This window comes from Condylura cristata, unplaced genomic scaffold (genome assembly GCF_000260355.1).
Source record: "Condylura cristata isolate star-nosed mole 26May11 unplaced genomic scaffold, ConCri1.0 scaffold00018, whole genome shotgun sequence".
NCBI lineage: Eukaryota > Metazoa > Chordata > Mammalia > Eulipotyphla > Talpidae > Condylura > Condylura cristata.
Window position 1 is genome coordinate 27,962,719 of NW_004567119.1, and position 26,593 is coordinate 27,989,311.

The following is a 26,593-nucleotide window of genomic DNA, read 5'->3' on the forward strand; positions in this document are numbered from 1 at the left end:
TTATTTTGTTTTGAGGAAATGTAGACTTTCCGCACTGTAGGTGATTTCGGGGTACAGGGCGACACCTCTTCAGAAATATGTCACCAAACCACACCCACCACCACACAGCCATAATCCTTCACGGGAACCCATGGGAGCAGGGTGTGCTCAACTGCTTTTGCCTGTAATCATCCTATCAACTCCTGAATTCCTTAAGACTGTGATCTCTCTGTTGTGCTGTCCCTGAGATCCTGAGACATGGGAACTGGAAAGGAGATGTCTGTGTTTGTATGTGCAAAGTTCTGACCTGGAAAGCCCCAGGTTTTTTTTTTTTTTTTTTTCAAATGGAGTTGTGATGACGTGGGTGTTGAGGAGGGAATGCAGAGACTGACCTCTTTCAACCACGTCTCCTAAGAGTCTCGCAGGCTGTCTGTCCTTTTAATTTCCACCAAGGGAAAAAAGACAACCTGACTGCCTAAAATACATCCCCAGTGTCCAGGCCAGACGCCAAACTAGGATAGACCTCCCTTGGCACATAGAGCTGATGTCAGATGTCAAAGAACAGGGAATGGTTGAAGAGAGGGGAGGGAAAGGGGGGCCATCCTGTGAGGTCTTAGGGTCCCTAACCATCTAGAACCCAGCCCCATGCTGAGGGGTGCTGTCCCAGAACCCAGCAAGTCTTAGGAGTCCAAGGAGTCTTAAGTGAATCATATGGAATCAAATAATTAAAATAATTTAAAAGCCCGCCCCCCACTTGTGGACTTCGAAGCCACCCTGTGTGCAAACACTAGTATATAACAGACTGGCTAGTTGCCCAGAACCAGGTCAGGAAGTAAATTCCCAGTTCCCAGGTTGTCCAGTCCTAAGCCTCTGGGGCAAGTTTCTAAAGATGCACTGACCTCCAAGGCAGACTTTACCCTTAGGTGGCTATTTGCATTTAAATTTAAATAGGTGAAAAGGAAACAATGAAAAGACTAGCTCCTCTATTGCAGGAAGGCATTTCCCTGCTCCTTCCAAGCTTACTTGATGGAAATTCCATCATCACAAAAGTACTATTGGATGGGGCTAGAAAGCACAAAATATATGTAAAGGTCTAAGTAGCTCAAATCCTTTACAGATGCAATATGCAGATGGCAACTTCCTCTTCAGGTTTGCAAACAATTAATCAAAGCAATTACAGATGAAGAGGATTTGTTCTTCCTCTGTGGTCAGCTGGGAAGTGTTTCAAGAAATGAGAAGGGAAATGACTTATTTCTTTTATTACATCTAACTTACTGTATTTAATTTTTTTAAAAGCACCAGGAAACCCACACATCACATAAGGACGCAGGCATGGAAATTTTTGGCTAGCAAGTCCCTTATCACTAATGCTAATGTATGTAAGTTGACTCAAGAAAGGAGGTAAGTTTTTAAAATCTGATTTCAACCTTAAAGGACAGTGAAGCAGCAAGATCTGTGCTCATTTCCTGCCATGGACATAAGTCCTTGTTGGGCTACTTCAATCAGTTTGAGCTCAAATTGACTCCAAATCACTCCTTTAGAACTGCTCTGTATTCTGTCTGGGTGTGTTTGTTTGCACAGGTGTGTACATCAAAGTTCTGCTTGTACAAGGGGAATGCTTTGTCCCCTAATCCAACCAAAGCCTCAATGGGAGTCGTTTCTTCAGTCACCTTATTCTCATGTTGTTTCTTTAAAGGGGAGACGTGGATAGCCAGGGTAGGTTCTCTCTTAAAGGTTTGCAGGGCTAGGGTGGGGGGTGGAGGGGTCTTCCCTACTTCCTGCATCTGCTTTGGGCATCTACTATCCAGGCTGGGTGGAACTGGGAGTTGTGACTGTAGATGCAGGGGCTCTGTGAAAGTGTGACTGGACTGTTCATGGTGGAGCCCCCTGTGTGAGGGGACAGTTGCAGGGTGGTATGTGGTGGGCTTGGGGTTATTCATCAAATGCTTTTAACTGTCTGTTTCCAGATACATGGATGGCACTTTGGACTCCTTCTGACAGGCAGGACCACATGACAACTTCCAACCAATGGCATGTGAAGAGAGGTGTCATGTGATTACTCCAAGCCATTGTACTTAACTGATGACATGAGACCCTTCAGAGGTCTCTCCCTGCCACAGAGAATACTATTGTTTGTAATGACTTTTCTGTCAGCTCAAGCCCTGGGAGGAGATAAAAGCAGAAGAAAATGCATAGCTCAATAGCCTAGACACATAATGAGTCAGAAATAAATTGTTGTTGTAAAACTCAGTTTTTAAGCTGTTGATGCTACATAGTCAGCTTTCTGGAACATTCTGAAGACAGCACCATTCCCACCCCTGAGTTCTCATCTTATAGCCTACTCCTCTCCTAAAGGCTCCACCTACTATTATGACAACATTAGGAATTAGGATTTGAATAGATGAATTTAGGGGAGACACACAGTCTGTTGATTCCTGTGTATGATGCGAAGAAGATATTCGAAGTAAGAGAAACAAAGAAAAAGAGCAGTTAAAGAGGCTGCAACAATACTCCACATGAGAAACAAGAACCTAAGACTTTGGTGGAGGGAGTTAGAGAGACAAGAAAGAATTCAGAAGATACTTGGCAGGTAGAAGGAGCAGCAGACAGAGAGGAGATTCAACTGGACTACAAATACTTGACATGGACATGTTGACTCCAGTACCAAACAGCATATTGACATAAGGATATATCTCAAGAAAAAGCATTATCAAGATTCAAATATATTGCACTACAGACAATTCTGAGACTCAAGTGAGATGACAAAGAAATAGGACAAGACCTTGGGGCTCCACATAAGGTCAAGATCTCTTGTATCCAAAGCATATCTTCATTTACATATTTCCATGACCTCCTAGCTCTTTAAATTTGACTGTTACCATTTTGCATTGCATATGTGTTTTCTTCCCTAGCAGAAAAAGATGTGCAGTTTAGTTTGGAATTTTTTATTTTATTTTATTTTTTATCAAGGGATGTTTTTCATCCAGCAGTTACTTTATTAAAAGGGAGGTGGAGGAGTAACAAGGTTAAATACATTGTTTTTTAAAAAGCAACTGGAAATAATTGATGTGCATTTGCAACCTGTTTCTAAATGTTCTTGGAGAACTATTTTGAAATATCTTGCTGTGATCCATGAGATCCTAATATAAAAAGCATTTTTTTTAGAATGATGCCTAATACAAACTTATCCCTGACTGAATAAGCAAATGAATAGGCAGTTGTTTGCAGCTCTTTTGAAACAGTTGGCTATGAACCTTAAGGAATAAGCCAGCAAAAGTTGAGACCAGCAATTTCTATGCCTCTCTGATCTTGAGCTTTCAGAGGAAGCCAGTTTGCAGGCTCAGCTCAGCAGGCCACGGTACTGTACTTGGCACAACTTAATACTGTGCTGATCCTTAGACAAAAGCAGGGCCTCACATTTCTACGTTCTTTTCTCCTATTTATAATAGTGGAAACTTGGACCATGATGTCTTATCTTCTGAGCTTTAGACAGATAGTTGATAAGCACAGTGTTGCTCCTATGAAGGTATTTGAGAGGCCCTTGGAAGATGGCAAACTCACTTTGCAAGATGGCATATGTGAGAAGACAGCCCAGTAAAAGCTCCTATCACTCAACAGAGCCTCCACCTCTGCTTGGACAGACGTCCTATTCCACCCAGTCTCCTGACATTCTCTCAGACCATCAAGCACATGTCTCGTGACCTGGGAATCAACCTGGGCCACTTGAAAACTTAAAAAATTACCTAGCACCATTCTTGACTCAGAGAATGATCAAATATGGTCACTTCCTTGCCTTTCTCTTTCATGAAGGAAAGAGGATTGGGCATCCGTAGTCAATCTGTTCTGGAAGAAAACCCATTACTAAGGCTCCTGGAGCCTAAGAGAGACTATGTTCCAATCACACTCCACTGGTTAGAAAAAGCAAGACCTTGTACCACTCAAAGTCCTCCAAAACCATCTTATGCCTCATCATCTTGATCTGGAGTTTTCCCAAGCTCTCTCTCAAATTACTTCAGACCCGTGAGATTTAGAGTCTGAGAAGATGAGCAGTAATTATTAAAAGTGAATGTGACAAAAGCCAGGTTGGGGAGCCCCATTCTTACCTTCAAGATTGGATGCTTTGAGTTCTTATTTTCGTAAATAGCTTAAATTTTGCAAAGCATTGTCACACCCTCTCTAAAGCTTGTGGTGATTTTCAGAGCACAGCTGACTACTCTCATTTTGCAGATGAGATTGAGGACTGGAGAATTCAAATCTGACTAGATTCACAGAACTCAACTAGAACTCAGCCCTTCAGCCACACTGGCTTTGCTCCATTGAACAAGGGAGAAGCATCTTACTTCCCTGATCAGTGCAGCCTGCATCCTGGCTCCTGTGTGATGTAAGAGGCTCTGATGCACCCTCCTTCTCCCTCCACTCTTCCATTGCCTCTTCACCCAGAATCCAAGAGGGCATGAGGTCTTACCAGGAGAAATATTCTAGTACCTTCTTTTCTAGTCTCCCAATTCAGTCTTTCCATTTTCCATTTCAAAGGAACTTTTGTAAAAAGGTCTCTTGAATCTTTTTATTAGGCTTTGCTAAAACCTCTCTTTACAAATGTTTTCTTCCATATTTTCTTAAATGAAAAATTCACTAAAGGGTGAGGTCTGGGTCACCCAAAGATTAGGAAGGAGAGGGAAGGGATAACATCATTCCCAAATCGCACCACATAGTAACCTGATAAGGTTATAACTTAGAGTTAGGGGGTCTCTCCATTTAATTACAGATTGGTTATGGAATGCCTGAGTGCCCACAGAACACAGCCAAGTGCAGTTGTTGAAAATAAAAAATAATTATTTGGAAGTAGAAATGCATTCCTTGCATCTATTTGAACCCCTATTGATTTACAAAACCAGAAGGTAATTTGCTTCAACAAACTTAATTCTTGTTCCCTGCTCAATTCCCTTGCGCTTTTAAACTAATGCTTTAATTCTCTTCTATTCTCTGTGCCACCAAATCAAAGCAAAATTTGTCTTTCTTTCATTTGCCAAAACCAAGCAAATTTGGAAAAGGCAAAATTACTAATAAAAGACAAAAGTCTTTAAAGAAAATGCATTATTTCATTTCAGTGAAGGAACAGAGTACAAAGAAGCTTCATCATGATATTAAATCAAAGGAATGCAAATCGTATTATTCATATTCATAAACTACTGACTACATGTGGTTTCTGAAAAGTTTGGGGTGGGAAAGCCTCTTGCTGGAGGAGGGACTTGCTCTGGGAAGAGAACCTCTAGCCAGGAGGAGAGGCTCTTGCCAGCACAGCTTCCTTTTTCCCACCAAGCAGCCATTTTACAACCACCACACACAGTCGGGTTTTCCTGCTGTTGATGCTTCAGCCTCTCACTACCTGAGGCCTGAGGGGGCACGTGGTCCTCAACCCTCTGCTGGCCAACTCTGTTGCACCATTTTCAAAACCAAACTAGATGACACTCACAGCCACTTTCAATGCTCAGTGAGTTTTTAGCATTATTTAATACTGAAAATCCTTGAGTTACTAACAATAATAAGTGAAGCGTGATGAAACAGTTGACATTTCTAAAAGCGGCCACAGACATCACCTTCCCACCTGACCCCACGTGAGGCCTGTTCACATAGGTGCCAGGAGGTTACAAGTCCTGCCCCTCCCCCTTCTATGTGAGGTTAGTCCAGCTACTTAATCTCGTACTTCTATTTTATCATCTGTAAAATAGAAATTGTTAACTGGAAATAAAGTCTCTGTGATGGTTAGACAGATAGTTGTTAGATAATCAAAGTGAGGGTTTGAATCCAGGAAGCATCCTGACACATTTTACTCTTTGAGAACTATTGCAACAAGCACGATATGCATTTAGTTTATTGGTAGCAAACAGTGAGTCATTGACATTAAAATGCCATTATTTTTGATGAGGAAGAGGGGAGCTTCCAGTTTTAAGTTGTTCTGACCTAAAGGTTTGTTGAAGTTGGAAGAAGGTAATGCACAATTTAATCTTTTCCTTTTTAAAGAATCCACTGCAGGCCCTCCTTGGTGGCACAGCGGGTTAAAGCACAGCACTGAGAAGCTTAAGCCACTTCTGCATGAGTTCGATTCCCACCTGCCCCAGAGGAGCTCCACATGGCGAGGCAGACCTCTCCTGATCCGCCCGCTGCTCCCCTCAGTAGTGTACTTCGTCGATCTGCCTGTTCTGCTCCCCGCTCTGTCTCTGGTGAATCCTCTCACCCTCCGCATCTCTGGCCTGCACCCCAGTTCTGTATGAATAAATAAATCTTAAAAAAAAAATCCACTGCAGAGAGGCAAAGGCTGACTATCCTTTGTTAAATCTTCTCTGTCTGATCAATGTTGTGGGTTAAAAAGCTGGTTTACATTCAGGCAACAGTTTCCTGGACATTAAATCTATTCACATGGTTTTGCTTTCTTACCCAGTGCACCTGGGACTCTTCCAGAAAATTTTATAGTATCCTTATAAGATCATGGTAGTACCTATCTCATTGGGTTGTTTTTATAGTTAAAAGAGAAAATGCCTGAAAAGCTCTTAGCACAGTGCCTAATAACATTGTAAACATACTGTTGGCTCTTGTTATTCATAGTAGTTATGTTCTAGTGAGTTGCACAAAAAAATGAATTAGCTAATACTGGAGCACCTTATTTTACATATGCTGCTGACTCATTGACATTCATTGAGTCATGGTCTCTGATTCTATATGTAAGTCATGACTGAATGGAGCTTTTCTAACACACTTATTTTCTTCATCAGATACATCAAGCCTTCTTGCACTAAGGATCACTCAGAGCACTTCAGCACTACAATATGGGGCATGGGGACATTATAACAGTCAAATCACCACCAAAAGACACCAAAATGAGGACAACATGACACTAAACACAACATAAAGGACACTTGTTTACAGGATGAGCAGAAGCACGAAGCCAGACCTTAGTCAACCTCAGCAGGGAACATGGATGTCAAGGAAACAAATGTTTCGCCTTTCTGGGTAAGTCTTAGTGGCCAAGAAAGTGAAGCCAGCACTGATTTGGGGGCTGCAAATAAATTTTAACAAGTAGGTGAAATTGCAAATATAGAATTCTGAATTAAGATCAACTGCATTATAATTGGTCCAATATAGCAAACACAGTAACTACACCCTTCCCAGTTTATATGTGAGAAATCGGGAAATAGATCCAGTAAGATATTAGGTCACTGGGCAAGCTGGATGGAGGTGAAGTCCCCAAACTGCATACTTCTGGGAGAGTTTTCCCATCATTTTTTATTTATTTATTTATTAATACAGAACTGGGGGTACAGGCCAGAGGTTCAGGGGGGGGTGAAAGGATTCACCAGAGACAGAGTGGGGAGCAGAACAGGCAAATCAACAAAGTACACTGCTGAGGGGATCAGCAGGCAGGTCAGGAGAGGTCTGCCTCGCCATGTGTGTCACCTCTGGGGCCAGGGATCAAAGTGGCTGTGGCTGCTTGCTGTGCTGCGTCCTAACTCATTGCGCCATCAGGGAGGACCCTTCCCATCATGTTTTATGTAAATGGTACCCCCACAGTTGATGTATGGCCTTCTCTCTATAAACTACAGTTTCAGACTTTTTATTTCTTAGTGGTATTTCTACATAGAGCCTCGGGTTGGAAAAAGTACCGCTGGTTGCCCTTTGCAATCACTGCCATCTCACTCCACAAAGGACCTCCTATCAGGGCATTTAAAACCTGGGTCATAAAACAGGACTGATTTCTGTTCTTAAAGAACTAATAATCATGGTTTCTGCAAGGCAAATTGTTCCATTGGCATTATAAAAAATTAAAAAGTTAGAAAGAAAATCATCCTTTTTGTATCCTGGAAAGGAAACGGACATTTACCAAGTGTTTAAATATACCCAGTCCTTTGCTAAAGGAAAAGGCAAACAATATTATAAAATGTGCCATCGTGAACAGAGCACTAAACTAGAATTTAAAACACTGAATTAGCAAACACTGTGAAGGCATTATCTCATTTGTTTCTTGCAGTTGCTTTCTTTTTATTTTACACATAAGGAAACTGGTGTACACAGTAGTTAACTGATTTGTCAAGGTCACAGAGATATTAAGTGGTGGAGTGGAATTCCAACCGAAAAATATTAACCTTTAAAATCTTTATTCTTTCTAGGATGTGTATAGTCATGCTGAAATCCCTCTTAGTTTATATCTGATCAAGAATCCAACCTCTAGAGAAGGCCCTTCTTATATTTACATCATTGTCAATTCCTTGAGTGATTTTACTGTGCCTATTCTATATTACTATACTACAAAGAGGGTAGGAGGAGAGGGAGAGAGGTTGAAAGAGAGACCTACGAAGGGAATTTCAGCTCACTTAATAAGCTCAAGCAATGTCTCTGGCTCTGGAATTATTTGGACTTTCATTAATTCTTTTCATTTTAAATCCATCTTTAGGAAAGTATAGTATATCAGTGAATAAAACCAGACAACACCACATATTACAAATAATTTGCATTTCAGAAGACTGAGAAATCAATCATGAACTGAATTTACTTGCTAAAATACATGACGGGGCCCTCCCTGGTGGCGCAGGAGGTTAAGGCACAGCACTGAGAATCTAAAGCCGCTTCCGCATGAGTTCAATTCCCGCCTGCCCCGGAGGTGACCACATGGCATGGCAGACCTCTCCTGACCCGCCCGCTGCTCCCCTCAGCAGTGTACTTCGTCGATCTGCCTGTTCTGTTCCCCACTCTGTCTCTGGTGAAGCCTCTCGCCGCCCCTGAGCCTCTGGCCTGTACCCCAGTTCTGTATGCACAAATAAATAAATCTTAAAAAAAAAAATACATGACGGTTCCTGAGAAATGGAACCAGATATTTTTGTGATTGGTGTGGACAAATAATAAGCACTGTATCTCATAAGATATTATAAAAGCAATGGAGAAAATTGGCTTTTTTTTTTTTTTTGCCACCTCCAAAAGAGCAGGGTGGGTCAGAGGATTTTCCATCCTAGAGAGACAGAAAATGAAAAACATAAAATAGGTGATATTAAAAACCCAGGGAGAAATACTTAATGCTATTTTAGTCTCCATTTTGATAACGCATTTTAAAAGGTCAACTGGGATATGGAGTTTGCATCATTTATGACATTAAGGTGAAAAACTAAATTGAACTGGGGAAAGAAGTAGTTCAAGATTGCTTTTTTAAATGGTGTGTTCAAATCAGCAAAGGGCAATGACATGCATCTGGGGTTGGTTGATTGCTCCAAAATGGGCAGTGAGAGGTACTTCCCTTAAGAGAGGCAGAATGGGATAAACAACCAAGAAACACCATCAGCCAGTGATATATTTGATTCATGGGAAGATAAATAGAAATAATGACAAAATGTTACCTGACCTAAAATAGCAGGGAAAAAAAGATGCAATTAACAAAATGTTGTCAAAAGTAAATGATCAGAAAAATGTCATCTGCTTCCAGAAAATACAATAGAAACCACACATGGGGTGGGTTATAGATGGATTGCATGTGGACTTTAACACTTGCTTATTGGAAAACAGAAAACTGCCCAAGACATAGCAGAACTCAAGGAAATTTAACAAGGTGGACATCACTGCCTCCTCCAGGTAGCTCAGGAACAGCCTCAGCCTCTGCACAAGGCAAGAGCCCTGCAGATGGACGGCTGCTCACATGCCACACAGGACTCTTTGCGCTCATGATACACCAGTTCCCAGAACTGTGTCAATTCCCAGAACTGCCATATCAAGTCACCACAAAGTGGGTATCTTAAAGTAACATTAATTTGTTCTTTCATTATTTGGGAACCCAGAAGTCCATAGTCAAGGTGCTGGCAGTGTCGATTCCTTCTGAAGGTGAAGGAGGGTGCCTTATGCCTTCCAGACTCTGGGCCACTTGCAATCTTTGTCATTCCTGGGCTTAGGGCTGCCCTCCACCTCTGCCTGTGTCTTCACCTGGCCTAAAAGTTCTCTCTCGTGCCCATGATGAAAGTACGAATAACCCTCCAATGGCAGACCGGAGAACCTAAGCTCCTCTTATTTCCTGCCCTGACTGCCTGGTAACTTCAGTTCAACTGTCAGAATCCAAGGTTTCGTTTTGTTTTGCTTTACCTGTGTTTGCTTTGTTTCTTTATTCTCTACATATGACTTTTCTTTTATATAAACAGCCATTGATTTAGGGCCCATTCTAATCCAAGGTGATCTCATCCCAAGATCTTTAATTACTTCTGCAAAGGCCCCATTCAAAAAAATGTTATATACACAGGTACTAGGGGGTGAAGCCTTGGATATATTGGTGGGGGGAGAGGAGGATACTCTTCAGCTACTACACCCACATGTATGTGTTTAGTCTCAGTGATTTGTTATTGTCTACTTTTCATAATTTGCTATTTTTTTCCCATAATCTAGATGTAGCTGATTGCATACCCAGAGACCCTCTCCTTAGCTTTCAGAGAGTCTTCTTTGAGCTCTCAATCATACCTTCTTCTTAGGCTCTATTATTGGCCTTCCCAATCCACATGTAGCAAGAATCCTGCCAAGTTAGTTGAATAAAAATCCCCTTGCTTGACATTTGGTCAAATTCTTCACCCACTTCCCTTGACATCTGATCACCCCAGCCTGTCTTTAACAGATCCTGTTGAGGTAGCAAAAAGTCCCGAATTCTTGATGTCTCCTCTTAGTTTTTCATTTGCTGCGCCTTGGACTTGCTTTAAATCTCTAATTCTTGTATACTTGTAACTGAGCTCAATTATATACTAACTCTTCTACTGAAATAATTTCTGGATAAAGTCTGTTTTAACTTCTTTCCATTAATGTCCAACTCTGGTTCTCTCTAACAGCTTGTAGTGCCATTTAACAGGTTTTTCTATCCTCTGTATTTTGTCCAGATGGGCAGTTGGTCCTAGACACTGGGCCAAACTCCAGTTCAATTCCTTTACCAAAAATATAGGCAGTGGTGGTATACTCTTTCATCAGGAGCCCCGTGACCTCTGCTTGGTTGTGTGATTTTAGCAGCCAGATGACACTGCAGCATCGCACCTAATCTGAGTGGGTTTTACAACTGTGTTTGTTTAAATATTTAATCTTATTTACCAAAAAACAATAGCATCAAACATCAAATATTCCTATAAGAACTACTACAACCAAGTAAGATAAGACAGTATCCCACAAACATTGACAGCTCCAAAGCCCTCATCTCATCAGTGCCTACACAAGTAGAGGTGGAGAGAAGTCAATTCGTCTCAAAGAGCTCTGAAAGCAGGCTCACAGCCAGACACAAGCACTCACAGGTACAGTGGGCCAGTCTGAGAGCAGTTGTCAGACTCAAGTGGTTTCTGCAGAATCGAATCTACTATGGAACTCCACAGCAATAGCAGCGGTTTCTTCAATATCAAACACATCTACTTTTTCTGACCATCAGGCAATGAGCACTTAGGCTGTTTCCAGTTCTTGACTATTGTAAGTGATGCTACAATAAACATGGGAGTGTATTTATCTTTTCAAATTAGCGTTATTGTATTTTGGGGGTTTGCAGGGGAACAAAATGCCCATAGGAAGATAAATGGATCATAAAAAATTTCAATTTTTCTGAACCTCAGTTTACTACCCAATTGGATTCACATCTGGTATGGGGATTTATATAAGCAGATGATCTTTCTGAACTGTAGCACCAGCATTTTTCACCAAGAAAAGGGAAGCGGTACCCCACACATTGGGTGATGAACAGTTCAACTCCAGTGCCACATTTCTGTTTAAAGGTAAACAGACAACTCTTGGCTTCTGTTTCTCCCATTACCCTTCAAATGCTCCTCCCACATTAAAGTCTCAGCAATTTCCCCTGATGTTGCAAGGTCAAGAAGAAATCAGGTTGCAAACTGGCCTTTCAGACTTTTGTTTGAAACATTGGTTTAAAAAAAGAAAAACAGTTTCTGGTAAACTGTTTTAGTGTAAAAGCAGATTAAAACCCCAGGTCAATGTTTTCCAAGTTCAGTAATCTTGGATAAATTACCTTACTTCTGTAAAACTGGCTCTCCCTACTGAAAAATATTTCCCTCCCAAAATTGTCATGAGAATTAAATTCAAGTTTACCTATAAAGTGCTTAGCCAGTCCTGGAGTTCAACAAAGAGTTGCCGCGGTAATAATGAGGTTAGGATGAGCACTACTGCTATTACTAATGACCACACTGAGCAATTTCTCTGAGGTCTCCTCTCCCCAAATTTCTAGACCGGACCGGCCAATGTGGTAGATGAAGCGCAGGTAAGGGATAAGAATATCATCAGCGCTCTTCCTGGGAGCACTCCCAGAACATTACACCCTCCCCCTGTTCACCAGCCTCAAGCCTAGTCTTAGATGATCCCCTGCAGAATAATATGAACAGAATAGGACTTAGACACTTTGCCCAAATTCTATAACCATGGAAACGTCATGACAAGGTAGTGAATCTTGCAAGCCGTAGTTTGGACTTTGCTGTAACGTGCCTCTCCCTGGCCACCTTAGGATCTCATTCAGCCACAGTCTGAGCAAGCTTTACATGGACAAAAGCCTCCACAGGGAGAGCAACGTAAAGACATTAACTGCCCCTCTCTGAGGCATGAAGTGGGGAAACAGACCACATGACACTTTCACATTCTTACAACAGAGTAAAGAGGCCAGTAGTGAATATTGCTCCTCCAGTCTGCAGGCTCATGGAGTATGGTCTTCCTGGAGGGCAGCTGTGGAGAACCATAATAAAATCAACAGTGCCTAGAAATTGAATATGCTTGCTTTACTTATTACAAAACAGGGTGGGACAAAAGAGTGCAGCACTTAAATTCTTTCTCTTCTGTTTATTATTTTCTTTGTTGTCATTTGGAAGCAAAGCATGTGCTCAAGAAACATCATCTCCTGACAAATGTTCTGACCCTGAAATCAGCTATTGATGTAAGTTGCTGACAATTTACAGGCCGCGCAGAGGCAGGCGGCCCAGCCTTGCCATTTACTTAGGTCAGGATTAGGTTGCATGTGTGTGGCAACCACTCCTTCTGGGGTTACATCACTCAGGGAGAAGGTCCTATTACTGAGGTTCGTTGAGGAAGTCATTTTCTTGCATGTAGCCGCTAGGTACAGGTTGTTTTCACAAGCAGGCCTGCAAGACACTAGAACTGCATCGCCTTCTATGGAGGCTTTACGAGGACGCAGGGAAGGAAAGCAGGGGTATGCAGCGCAGATGCTCCCCCTGTTCTCCACCTCCCCCCTGCCATTTGTCCCCACTCCCAGCACAGAGGAGATCATTCATAGTACTTGCTCTATCTTAGCTGGGACATGAATGCAGGTGCCACAATCTCTGTCACAGGCCTCACAGATAGAAGGGGTGCCTTCAGCATGGACGAGGTTGTGGTGAGCACCACCAACTTCAAATACACAAGTAAGCACTTCCTCAGGACTCAGCAGACCTCCATGGAGCATGAAGGATGCCCTCATGGGACGTGGCTTTACGTGCAGGCCAGATCCTGGCCAGGAATCAATTCCCCTCCGAAAATGCTGGTTCCTCCTTCCTTACCTTTGCAATTTGAGAACAGACTAAAATCCAACATTACACTGAGGAGGAATGTGCTAGGATGGATGTGGACAAATTCTTCCGGCAAAAATCTCAACTGTACTTAGCCATTTTCCCCAAAACCACCATTCTTCACTCAGTTGGACCTTTCATTTTTTACATAATGAACTGAATCTGTTCTCAGTGTAATCAGGGTGTTCCTAAAATCCATTTCTCAAGTCCACCATCCTGAGCGTGTCAGGAAAGTTAATGGAAAATAGAGTTGTAATCTTGTCGTTTTAAAAACAGCACATCAAGAAGAGCGTTCTTTTATGCATGAGGATTACAGAGTTCAGTGGTTCTCTACTTGACTGCTTCCCTGAGTAAACCACCTCCCTGCTGCTACATTCCCAGACCCACACACTGATGGAGGGTGGGCCCTGGGGCGGGGGGTGATGCCAGCCTGCCTGTGGGCTTCTGAGCTCACAAGACGAACAGTGAACATGTGACAGTTCATGGTGTGTTCTTCCCATAGCAATGGCTGTGCTTATGGCTATAATGAGATCATTCAACTTGACATTAAGTACATTTAAGAAATCTGAGTCAATAAAGGATTCATCATCTCTATGAAAATGACACTGAGTATTTGATAAAGTATCCATAACCAGGACCCCTCAGTGGTGTTGCTCCACGAGACATGTACAAACTGGATGTGAAATTTTACATTTTCTAGCAGTCCCACTTAAAAGAAACAAGTGGAAGGACTTTTAAGATCTTTTAAACCAATAAATCCAAACTACATGTAAAATTATTAAAGATCTTTTGTGAGATTTGTTTTTCTGTACACAGTCTTGGAAGTCCAGTGTGTATTTCATTGTTCTGACACATTTTACTCCCAACTAGCTCCAGCTAAATGGATTGATAACCCTACACAGCAGAAGTCTCTTGTCATGGGTAGTGTATTCACCATCAAATTGCTGTTCAATTCATAGAGACAACTATTATTGATGAGGGGAAATTTGAGAGTTACAGTACTCATGGTTTTACAAGTGTCCCTAAGTTTTCCCAAACATTGAAGACACTGACATTGGACATTTTTAATTATTCTTTATGGGTATGACTAATGCAACAAAGAAAATTAGGCACTCAAAGGAGTAGAAACATTCTTCACAGCAGCGTCCGTGACATCAAAATTTGGCAAATCAATGTTGATTTTTAAGTGAAATGGTGTGTGTTATATGTATAGTTTTCAAAAATAAATAAAAGAATTGTCCATGTCAATCTACTTCTTGTGATCAATCAAAATATACTACTAGCTGTCACAGATAAAAGTTTCTCTACTGTGGCCCTCCCTGGTGCTGCAGTGGGTTAAAGCATAGCACTTCAGGTAAGACACAGCCTGTTCAGTGAAACTTCAATCCCTGCCCAGGAGGTGACCACATGGCACAGCAGACCTCTCCTTACCTGCCCTCTGCTCCCCTCAGCAGTGCACTTTGTCAGTCTGCCTGTTCTGCTCCCCGCTGTCTCTGGTGAATCCTCTTACCGCCCTGACCTCTGTATCCCAGTTCCATAAGCATAAATATATAAATCTTTAAAAAGAAAAAAGTTACTATACTTGACATATTGTCAAGCTAATTAATTTCAATTGAATTCAACAAATATTACTGAGATTCCCCTCTTTGTATCTCCCCTTTGTGAAACTCTTTGCTGTTATCGACCCCAGAGATGACACAGATTAGTAGGGAGGCTTAAGATAAATAATTTTAAAAACTGCAGCAGAACAAGTAACAAAAAAAATAGATTGTATTTGATTAGAGAATTATTTTTTTGATGATTAGAGAATTAAAAAAAATAATCCATGGGGTAAAAATGGCATTGAGATAAGCCATAAAGGATGATGAGTAGCTTTCATGCCCACGATGCAGGTACGATGCTGTTCAGCAGACAAAACACACTTTTTTTTTCTCTCAACATTATCACTAGCTACTGCCACATGAGCAACATATTTATAAGTTCTCATGGAAAAGAGATGGAGGTCTTAACTGATTATCCACCAACTAGGGCTACAGAAGTCTATTGTCAAAATTTGCCCAAGACTCAGCATGAGGAAACCAGCATCCAAAACACAGGGGCTTCTGAGCAAAGAGACATGGGGGTTCAGCTGGATCTTTTAGAAAAGGCTTCACAGGGAATAAAAGTTTATGGGGTGATTTCTCCAGAAACTGTGTAGAAATTTGCTCAGCATAAGGAGAGGTCAAGAGCATGAAGATGGGCCGTCAGAGTCCAGCTTGAAGATCCAGCACCTAGTCTGGAGTAGCAGGTATGGTTCACCCCTACTTACAATCACTGTAAGCCCAGCACACACTTTAGTCCTCTGAGCCTCAGTTTCCCACCTCACATGATGTTGCCTCAGGGAGTAAATGAGACTAGGCAAGTTAAAGCACTCAGTCACCTGGGAACATGCCAGATGGTTAGGTATGAGGTATGGCTATTATCTGATCAGAAGAGCAGAGTGAGGCAGTAACACCTGAAATGGAGTGAAAGCAGCAAAGCATTGATGGGAAGAAACAAAGACAACATACACTGAAGAGAAAAAGCAAAATTGAGCATTGGCTGGCATGGTGAGGTTTAAGAGCACAGAGGTAAGGATAAAAATGTTTCCATTATTGGACCCTCCAGATTGGACACAACAGATTAAAGCACAGCACTACGAAGCTAGCCACAGCCCATTCAGCACAAGTTTGATCCCTCCCAGGGAGATGACACTGTTGAGGGGAGCAGTGGGTGGGTCCCACATGGAGCAGGTCCCACCCGCTGCTCCCCTCAACAGTGTATTCATACATCTGCTTCTGCTCCCCACTCTGACCCTGGTGAGTTCTCTCACCACCCCTGTACCTCTGATCTGTATCCCAGTTCTGCATGTATAAATAAATCTTTTAAAAAATGTTTCCATTATTGATAACCACAGAAAAGAGATTTCAAGATGTGGCTTTGCAGCCTTCAAAACAGAAGCCACTTTCCTGGAAACAACCCCTTGTCTTCCATATCCCTCTCCATTCTACATTCCAACACCCCCAGGGCCAGATGTCTCCTTTTTCTCTTTTTCTCCTTACCCTGACACTGTACTATGCATAGAAAAGCCTGTGCCTTGGTGGGCTAAAAGTTGCTGTCATTTATCAATTCCTATTTTCAAGGAAGAAATGACAAATGGAATATGCCGCTATTACCTGTACAGATAAAATGTGCTCTAAAAGTGATGGGATACACACCCCCATTCTCCTTTTAGCCAAACTGATATATCACTGTCACCAAATGAGAACAGTCCAGAACCGCCAATGGCCAAATATTGATTTCTCTGGCAGTCAATAGCAGTAAAGCCAGGTATAGGTAATTTCACTTTCCAGGATGAGAGATTTTTCATTCTTTAGTAGAAGTAACTCCTCGGCAAGGTTTCTAGGTTGTTTATAAGTAGGGTTGATTACCCCAAGCCCACAATTATTCAAATGAGAAGTTCCAGATTGGCGTTTCTCAATTCTCTCCAAAATGACTTGTAAAAGAGTAAGTCAAATTCCAGAAGAGTAGGTTAGCCATTCACAGGATGGCAAAGGCACTAAGAAACAAGTATCATATTCTCTGAAAATCCAGTCATATGTACCTTCCAAGGTTGTCCCTTGTTTGGAATTATGTCATCCAACTTTCCTCCATTGAAGGAGATAATGGAGCATGAACTATATTTGGTAAGATCTATGATCCTTAGAACAGGCCCTAAGCAAAAATTATGAAGTGAGGAAGAGTATTTCTTTCTTATCCCTGGGTCTCCCTTTTGAATATTTTTCCCACACCCGCCATAGCCTCTTTCACATCCTCTCTCCAAAGATATCCTGGAACCAAGACCTCTGTTGTCTTGTGCCCTGGATCCTATTCTTCAGAAGACATGTCTCTACTGCTGAACTGCAGTTCAGTTTCCCTGGTGGTAATTTGAGTCCTGTGATTAACCAAAGAGAATTTTCCACATGCATCTTGTCATAGTCTCTACCACCACCTTCAAGGTGCAAGTAAATGACAATATACTGACGTGTCTGCAAACCACAAATCATCCATAAGTAACACAATTTATTATTATGGTCATTATGCTTCTGCTTATGTCAAGGCCCGGTGATGTCCCAGAGTGAGCTAGGTGCTTATCCAGAGACACCGAGCTGATAGTTTGAAATCAACCACGGTGAGAATATTCACAGCATGGCTCCTGCCACACCACATTCCACCACTCCTGCTCCCCTAGAGAACTCACCAGCACACCCTACTCCATGTCAGTAGAGACTGGACCTTAAACATTTTGACCCATGGAGTCACCCCATTTTCCTGATGAGTTCTCATCCCTTTTCAGTACAGCACAGAGGTTCCTGTCACACAAAAACACACTGGGGCACCTGTGACAAGCTCCGCCAAGCACCTTCTGTTCACTGTGAGGTGCTGGCACCTACCTAGCCTGACACACCGAGTACAAAACACACTTTGATGAAAGGAGCACACAGACAGACCCCTGCCCACATCTGTACACATGCAGCTATCTGTGCTGCTGCACACACACACAAACCTGAGTGTGCTGCATAGAGGTGCAGAAACCTTGACTTCAGTAAAGGACAATTTCATTTTCTATGTTAAAATATGTTCGTGGTTTATTGCCAAAGGCCTAAAATTCCAGAAGAAGTATTAATTGCAGACAGGATAAGAAACTATTTAAATATTGTGGAAAAGCAGGTTGTGTCACTTTTACATTTTAACAAGCTCTTAGGAAAAAGACTGAGGTTTGAAATGTGTGTTGTCCAAAGCAGGTCTTTTCAAGTCCTCAGGCTATGCCAATAAATTTAAATACCAGCATCGCGCAATCTTACCTCATCCCTGCTTCCAACTTGAAAATCACTACTTCCCTCCACCTCCCTCCCCCTCTCCTCACATTCCATTCAGTCTTCAGTGGAGTCACCGGCTCCAGTGAAAACACCCAGGAAAGATCACTCATGACCTTCCACATGCCAATCTCCAGGCCACTTCTCAGTCCTCTGTGGCATTTATCCGTTGTCCTCACCCACTGACCTGCCATCTGGGTCAACCCCCCTCTCTGGAATTCCTTCAGGTCATTGCCTGCCCTGGTTGCCTGGCTCCAGCTTGCACCTTCCCTTGCCCTTTGATTGTTGCTTTCTGGGTGTTCTGCAACCTCAGCAGGAGGCTTACAGGACTGTCCGATGTCTGACATAGAAAGTTCCTTCTATAAAACGAACACATATTTCCTAGCCATTCACCAGGTGCACATGTGCACACACATGCCCACACACTCATGATCTCACACAACCCTTAGCACCACCCCTGTGTGGTCACCTCAGCATGGGCTCTAGTTCCCTTGCGGCAATGGCCTTTTTTACCTCTAGGGGGCACTGTGCCCCAGTCCAGCCTAGATACTAGAACAGTAATTAAAATGCCCCCCTCCCACCCCTACCCCTCCATTTTTGAGACGTTCTCTCACCTGCTTTTACAGCCTTGGCTATCGGCCCATGCCTTCTCCCTCACTTTTGAAAGAAGCTTTGACCTTCTCATGTCTCTTCCAGAATTACTTCACAGTACCCCACAGCTTGGACTTTCATCCATACAAGCTCGCAATTTCCACATGTAAACCAAAATTAAATCTCCATTTGTAGAACCCACAGACACCAAAAACTCAGGAATTCCCATCTGAAACTTTCTATCTTCTCCCTTAAATGCATTTACTCTGGGTTAATGCACCACCAGATCCAAATTGCTCCTGTAGGAACTCCCAGAAGCACTTGGGGCTCCTCCTGCTACCTCCTCGCCTCCATTCATTAATTCCACCTCAGAAAGAGGTCTCTTCTAGGTTGCCTGCATTTCCACCACAGCTATCATAACACAGCCTGGGTACTTACATGTGAACAGGACAATGAAATGCTAACCACTAGTCAGCTGACAGCCCCCGGCATAATGATATCACCCTGTGGTTTGTGTCCCTCGCCCCTCTCCTGTCACAGCCATATTTTCCCAAGGTGACTAAGCAGACTATCTGCATCAGAAAAAAAACTGATTTATGATACAAAATCTCAGCGCCCCACTTTCAACCAGCTGAATTAAGTCAACAGTACAATCCTATTTAGCCAGGTCCCAGGATGAGCTCTCAGCCAATTCAAGTCCTCAGCCCCCAGTTTCTCTGCAGTAAGTCAAGCCCTTCCCCAATTCCCTGCCCACCTTCTTGATCTTATTTTCACCAATCCCTCACCATGCTCCTTTGTAAAGACTGCTCCTTTTGCCTGGAATGCCCTGTGCATTCTTAACGGGCCCCAGTGGTAAATTCCATTTCTATCCTCAGGACCATTTACTCTACCTTTACAGCAGACATCTCACTGCAACACAGTAATTGCTTTAGGGCCAATTCCTTATTAGGGTAAATACTCCTTAAAGGCAAAAACCAGGTTTAATCATCTTTTTACCCCCAGTGCCTCACACATAGTAAGTACTCAATAAAGTGGTTTTTGAATGAATGAATCAGTGTCGCCCCCTACAACCATGATATAAATATTAAAACCTAAACAACTGCATCTGGGAAAACACTTCTCTTTTAACTACATGAATCTGAAAGTGTCAATACATTCTATCAGCCCACGGAAACCCAAATTTCATATCTGAAATCCAGAGTCTATGCTAAGGAGACACTTATACCCAGATGACACTTCCTAATCCTGGGCATAGATACAGATTCAGTCAGCTTTTGTTAATAGGGCCAATCCCTGAAAAGTCAACAGCCAAGACCTAATTCTCAGGCCAAGGGGTAATGCAATATATATTTTAAAAATTTAAGTGCCAGGGATACCCATAAAACAGTACTCTGGATGTAACTTACTATCGCTCCCTCACATGCTGATGGTATTGTCAGAATATCCCTGAGTGCATAGGTTTATCCTGCAGCTCTGGGACAGGTGAAGGGGTGGGGAGGAGGAAGACCTGTGATCCCTCCACTTCTAAGACTTCACTATCTAGAAAGAATTACCTAAACATTGCACCTGGCAAAAATCCAAGAAGAAACTCCAGCTGTATGGTAGAAACTGCAAATCAACCTACTACGTAAACAAAAATCCACAGCTACTGAGGGAAGACAGGAGAAAGAAAGAAAGCAGATTTATCACAGACTGCTGAACTGGAGGGACAAGGAGACCATCTAAGGTAGCACTCTCATTCCACAAATGAAAACAAAATAGAGTGGTATGACTTCTCCAAAGCCATTCAAATAATTTATCTAACCAGGAAAGCTTCCAGGTAAATAGTGAGCTCAGCCTGGAAAAAAAGAGAAGATGAGTTTTGCAGTGATATTTTGGAGGAAAAGAAATCATAGGTCAGGGGGGAAAAAGAGAAATAACCTTTTGAGGAAGCATAGAGTTAAACGAGCCTGTCATGGAAGGTACGATCCAAGCAGTTCAGAGATGAAGCCAAGAGAAGCAAGGAGCAGCTGAGGGACCAGGCAAGGCAGGGACCAGTCGTTATGGATGGAAAAATCTTGATCAGAGGAAGAAGTAGGATTAGATCTAAACACAATTGAGTTACTATGCTGTGTAATGAATTTCTGTGCCATCAGAATCCAGCCCCACTCAATCATAAGTTGCTGGAACTCAAAGTACCTTGGAGAATAAACAATGAATTCATCATACAGAGGAATAAGCTCCGATAATAAGCCCAGACAGGAAGCAAGTGTGTGATTTCAAATCCCAGCTCTGCTATTGATTAGTCCTGGGTCCTTGAGCCATTTACTTATTGATGCTGTCCATTTCCTCTCTTGTAAGATGGAGAAATATTCATCTGACAGAGTTGTTCCAAGTTACCACGCATTGTTAGCAGTTGGCCACAGCTAGTTCAGGTAATCAACAGTGCAAAGGCTTCCTCTGTCCCCCCCATCTTGCATGAAGAGGGAAATTGACATACCTGAGGTGATCTGGCAAACTGGAGAAGAAACCCAGTGTTCAGACTGGGAACCCCAAACTCCAGCCCTAATGTAGGTCACTTGAGGACTCCCCAGCTAGGCTTACACCCAAACTACTGGACCCTTTTGAAGGAGATAGTTCTGGAATTGTCACAGGGGACTAAGAGACCTAACCACCAGATCTTCATCTACTCTCCTTCCTATAAGTTGTCCCTAGATGGCTTTCATCCTGAACAAACCAAAAAATAATAAAGATGGTGGATCAAACGTAAGTCCTGCATAGAAGTATGTTAACTGGAGAAAGAGAATGAAAGCTATCTTCTTTTCCTGAATGCAAACACTATTTTGGCTCCATAAATTTCTAGAGATTATAATAATACTGATCTGGATTGTTAATGCAATCCACATCTTAATATGCTTAATATCTTCACAGATTAGGGACTGGAAACAAAATTTCTGAAAGCCAATTAGTCCCATTCAGATACCAACTAGACAGAGACTCTTAAGCCATAGGAAATCTTACCAATATTCCAATAATTTAATCAATGTTCCAGGAAAAGCTAGATTTCATTAGCGAGCCTTGGGAATGAGCTACAGGAAGGGGGTATTTAAATCTTGGACAGCACGTAAAAACTGAAACTTCTATCTGATAAGTGCAGCTAATACTTTTAATAGTGACATGGGGCAGTGCTGTCTTTTGTTGTTGTTGTTTTGTTAAAGATTTATTTATTTATGCATACAGAACTGGGGTACAGGCCAGGTGAGAGGCTTCTCCAGAGACAGAGTGGGGAACAGAACAGGCAGATCGACCAAGTACACTGCTGAGGGGAGCAGCAGGTGGGTCAGGAGAGGTCTGCCACACCATGTGGTCACCTCCGGGGCAGGCGGGGGTCGAACTCGTCTGGAAGCGGCTTTAGATTCTCCGTGCTGTGCTTTAACAGCTCCGCCACCAGGGAGGGCCTGTTTTTTATTTTTAACAACATACTGCAATTCTAGTCAAAAGTAATAAGCATGACCCACGTTCCAGAGAATATGCGAGATCCAGCATTTACAGAGTTGAGTAAGCAGGGCCCCTATTTTCCAAAATTGTTTAAATCCTAAGTCAGAGCACGTCAGCCCTCTAAAGCCCCCATGTATCTTATTCAAACCAAAGCCAAAGGCCTGGCAGAGACCTGCCAGGATCTACCTAATCTCCTTGGCCATTATCATGGGCTCCATAACCTACTTCCCTGTCTTCCTCAGGCCACTCCAGCAGCACCAGTCTCCTTGGTGATGCTGAATACAGCAGGCATATCCCTGCCTCTGTTGAATGAGTGAGCACTATGAGGACAATTGCAATTTCAATGGTGGTGAAAGTAAATTCAGTCATTAACCTAACAATCTGCCAGTCAGAAGCTTCCCTTTGAGTATTCATAAGATGAATGACTCAATGCTGTCTGGTGAGTTTGTTTGGCTCTACTCATTGGGTAGCTTGATTCTCTGGAGGAAAAACTTAACTAGAAACAGGTTCCACTCCAAATACAAAGAGGTCAAGTAGAGATTGACAGCCAAGGAGCAGGAAGGGTCAGGGGTCTGTAGACAGTCATTAAGAGATGAGGGGATTCTGGTAAAACCAATTAAAGAAGACCCTTGCTGAAGGCAGGTTATGCTGCCTTGATGCAGCTAAATACAGCAGACACATTCTTTGCTGAATGAATGTGGCCTATGAGAACACCTGTAATTTCAGTGGTGATGATTGGAATTTCATTGATGACATTGAAGGTGGAGAAGAAATATGATCAGATATCAGCAGTGGGTGATTCCTACTAAACTGACTCAACAGAATTCTTGCTAAAACTAGACTTAAGCCCAGGTTGGGACCTTGGGGCTTAGTGGAGTCTGACAGAAGTAGGTCAAGGGAAGTCTTTGTCTTAAGCTGCAACAGGCATCCATTGCCTCAAGTCCCCGGTCTTGCCCTACACAGTTCTATCTCCATACACACGGTATTGTGCTAAAGCATTGTGGCATGGACTTCTTTGTGGATTTTTTAAGGAATCTATGTCTAGAACTGAAATTAGTTCCTATGAAATATGTGATACAAAGGGATAGAAGATAGATGGGGGTATAAGTATCTAGATTGCAGATAATTATAGATATACTTAATCCATAAATTTGACTAAGAAGGTTGACTAAATTTGCCAAATGGAACAAACTCTTTCTTCTTCCACACCCCTCACAAATTTCTAACCTGGAACTTGCTGGAAGAAAGGGCCCCTTCCTAACTGCCATTGCATTTCATAGCTTATACTCAAATACAAACTGATTGCAAATTTATCTATTGTCTGTCACTTAGCATCTTTCTAAGGAAACCAGTCTTGCACAACTCTTCATCCTGGAATGCAGGACAACAGGTGTGAGACATTTTGGTGGCTTAGAAACATGGGATTTGAAATTCAACAGAACCAAGGTTGATTCTGCTCATTTGTAATCTACATGGCTTTTAGGTAAGTTAATTAAGCTCTCTTAACCTTGGCTTTGTGGTGTTAATCCTGCCTGTCTTAAAGGTGTATGGAAAAATGAATGAAAATTACATATAAATACTGGGTCAGGGCCAACATAACCCAAGTTCAATGGGCAGAAGCAACTGTGCTTACTATCTCTGGATAGCATGCCCTGCACAAAGCAGGGCTGTTGCACCTTAGAAAGGGTAAACCTCTCACTGTGTAGGGAATGAACAGCCTCAGAAATGTTAACTGCCTTGCCCAAGAGCCCCTAGTTGGGAAGAGAAAAGCTGCTCCTTAAACCCAAGTCCTCTAGTGGACTTTTGTCACTACAACTGTGTTTACTGAGACTTTCTTGGGAAGAAAGCAATTTCTAAGTCTTAAATCTTAAGACCAGAGGAACCAGGAGAAATTGGATCAAAAAGTAGGCATTTCCTGCCTGGTGAAAAACTCTGAATCCTGTCTCCTGACATCTCCTCTTGGTTGGTGGTGCTGGTGGAAAGTTCTATGAAACAATACCATGGAGTCTGGACAGCTTTCTACCTCCTTTCATATAAGACTATTTGGATGCAGTAACACACGATCTTTATGACACAAAGAACTACTAGGAACTCAGTAAGATGTTTCAAAATTCTCATGAACATTGCATGACTTTTGGCAATCAACCTGGTCATGCTCTGGTATGAAGAACAAGAATCATAAAGATCAAACAGCCCCTTCCTTTAAAAAAAGAAAAAAAGAAATATGTGTAATTGAGTAGAAAAAGTTAAGGAATCAAGAGCATATGTGGGGCACTTAGATTCTGCACCCCGAGAAAGTTCCAGCACACTGGCCACTTTTCTGCCCTGGGGTCCCGGGCTGGGAAGGGCCACGAGACTCAAGTAGCTCCTTTCCCCAGAATTGCCAGATTATGGATCCTAGCCAAGGAGAAAGTTCTCAGTGATACCGTGAATAAAAGCCTGCTGCCAAAATCAAAACTCTAGGGAGTGTCGCTGTCCAGGGACCCTTGCAGGCTGAGGCCAGTGGTTTGCTGGCAAAGGCCCTGAACACAGGCAAGGATGGTGAAGGCAACCTGAGTGAGAGGGGACATTGCTACAAACCTCAAACTCCACTTCAGTCATTGGAGATCCAGGTAAAGTCTTCTTGTGGTAGCCAGGACCCCAAAGACCACCCGTGCCAGATGCTGAAGGCCAGGGCAGGCGTAAAGTAGCAACAGTGTGAGGGGGCACTCGGTGACATGCTGAGTGCCCAGAAGGCTGGGGCTGTGGTTGATTTGGGGATATGGAGCATCTTGGAAGCAACACTGATGGTAACTGGTTGCACAGAAGCTCAAAGGGAAGCATTAGAATGTGGCGGGAAGATGGTCAGCAGAGCCAGAGTACAGATCGGGAGCTGTTTGTTCAAGCAAACAGAAGCCCCAGAGCACCAGGACCCACAGGAGTCACCTACAGGACACTCACTTCATAGGAAGGGCAGCTCGCCTCCACGGCAAAGATGGGTTTGCTGGAACTGACAGAGACCTCCATGGTAACAAAAACCTATTTTTTCACGGGGCAGGGAGGCCAGGCTTGAGGGAAAAAGACCTCTGATTATCCCCATAAATATGAGCACACGTGGCTAATGCAAACCCCATGCAAGGGAGTTCGGTCAGTACCCTGGGGCCCTCTGCTTGGCTGAACGCCTGGCCAGGCAGGGGCTCCTGGGAGTCTGAACACAAAGCCCCATCTCACTGCTCCCTTGCCCATGTGACCAATTGCATTTTTATCTCGTAGGCTCCCATTAAGCTGAGACTTCCAGCCCAGCCTCGCAGGCAGAGGGCATTTCTGGCCCATCCATCTTCACAGTCCTTCGCAGAAAGACTGAGATTGCCCCTGAGCACCAAGCAATCGATCCAGTTGTTGGTGACAAAGCCAATCCAGACATCTTAATGAGTGAGAGCAGTTATTAAGACAGCCAGTGGTGCTGCCCTATCACAGCTCTTTCAGCCTTGAGGGCATCTCTTAGCTCTTTTGCCTGCTGGGAGAGATTCTGGGACCAGTGGCTGAACTATAAGCAGAAAAAGCAAAAGAGCCAAAAAATGTTGACACAAACTAAGATTTGTGTTGTGTTCATCACAACTTCTTCCTGAGCAGGCATGGGGAGCGATGAGAGGTTGTTCTCTGCTGTGGAAGATGAACTGCTGGAGCCAGACCTGTGATTTACTGGGAGCTGCTCAGCTTGCCCTTCTGGAAAGGTCTCATTCCCAGGTCACTGTCAGGGTATGAGAAAACGGCTTTATGGACTCTGTAGAGGTGGAAAGAAAATTTCCCTCTACCCTCCTGAGTCTTCTTAAACAGCTGAATTAACATCAGACAGATTAGTAGGAGGAAAGAATAAACTTCACTCCATATATATGGGGAAACTACATGGGTGTAAATTCAAAAGTAAAATAGGAAAACAGGTTTTTGTCCTGAGCTGAGGAACAGGATAGGTGATCTGGGGCTCTGAGGAGAGAAGAGGGGGACTCACGTGATAGAAGACCAGAGCTGTGCTGTTAGGACTCTGCCTCTGGCCTTGAATGCAGGCATCCTGTCCCTCATTGATGCTCCCGGTCAACTGCCGGGAAGCTCAGGTCACCAGACCTGCTGCTACTGCTCGCGCAT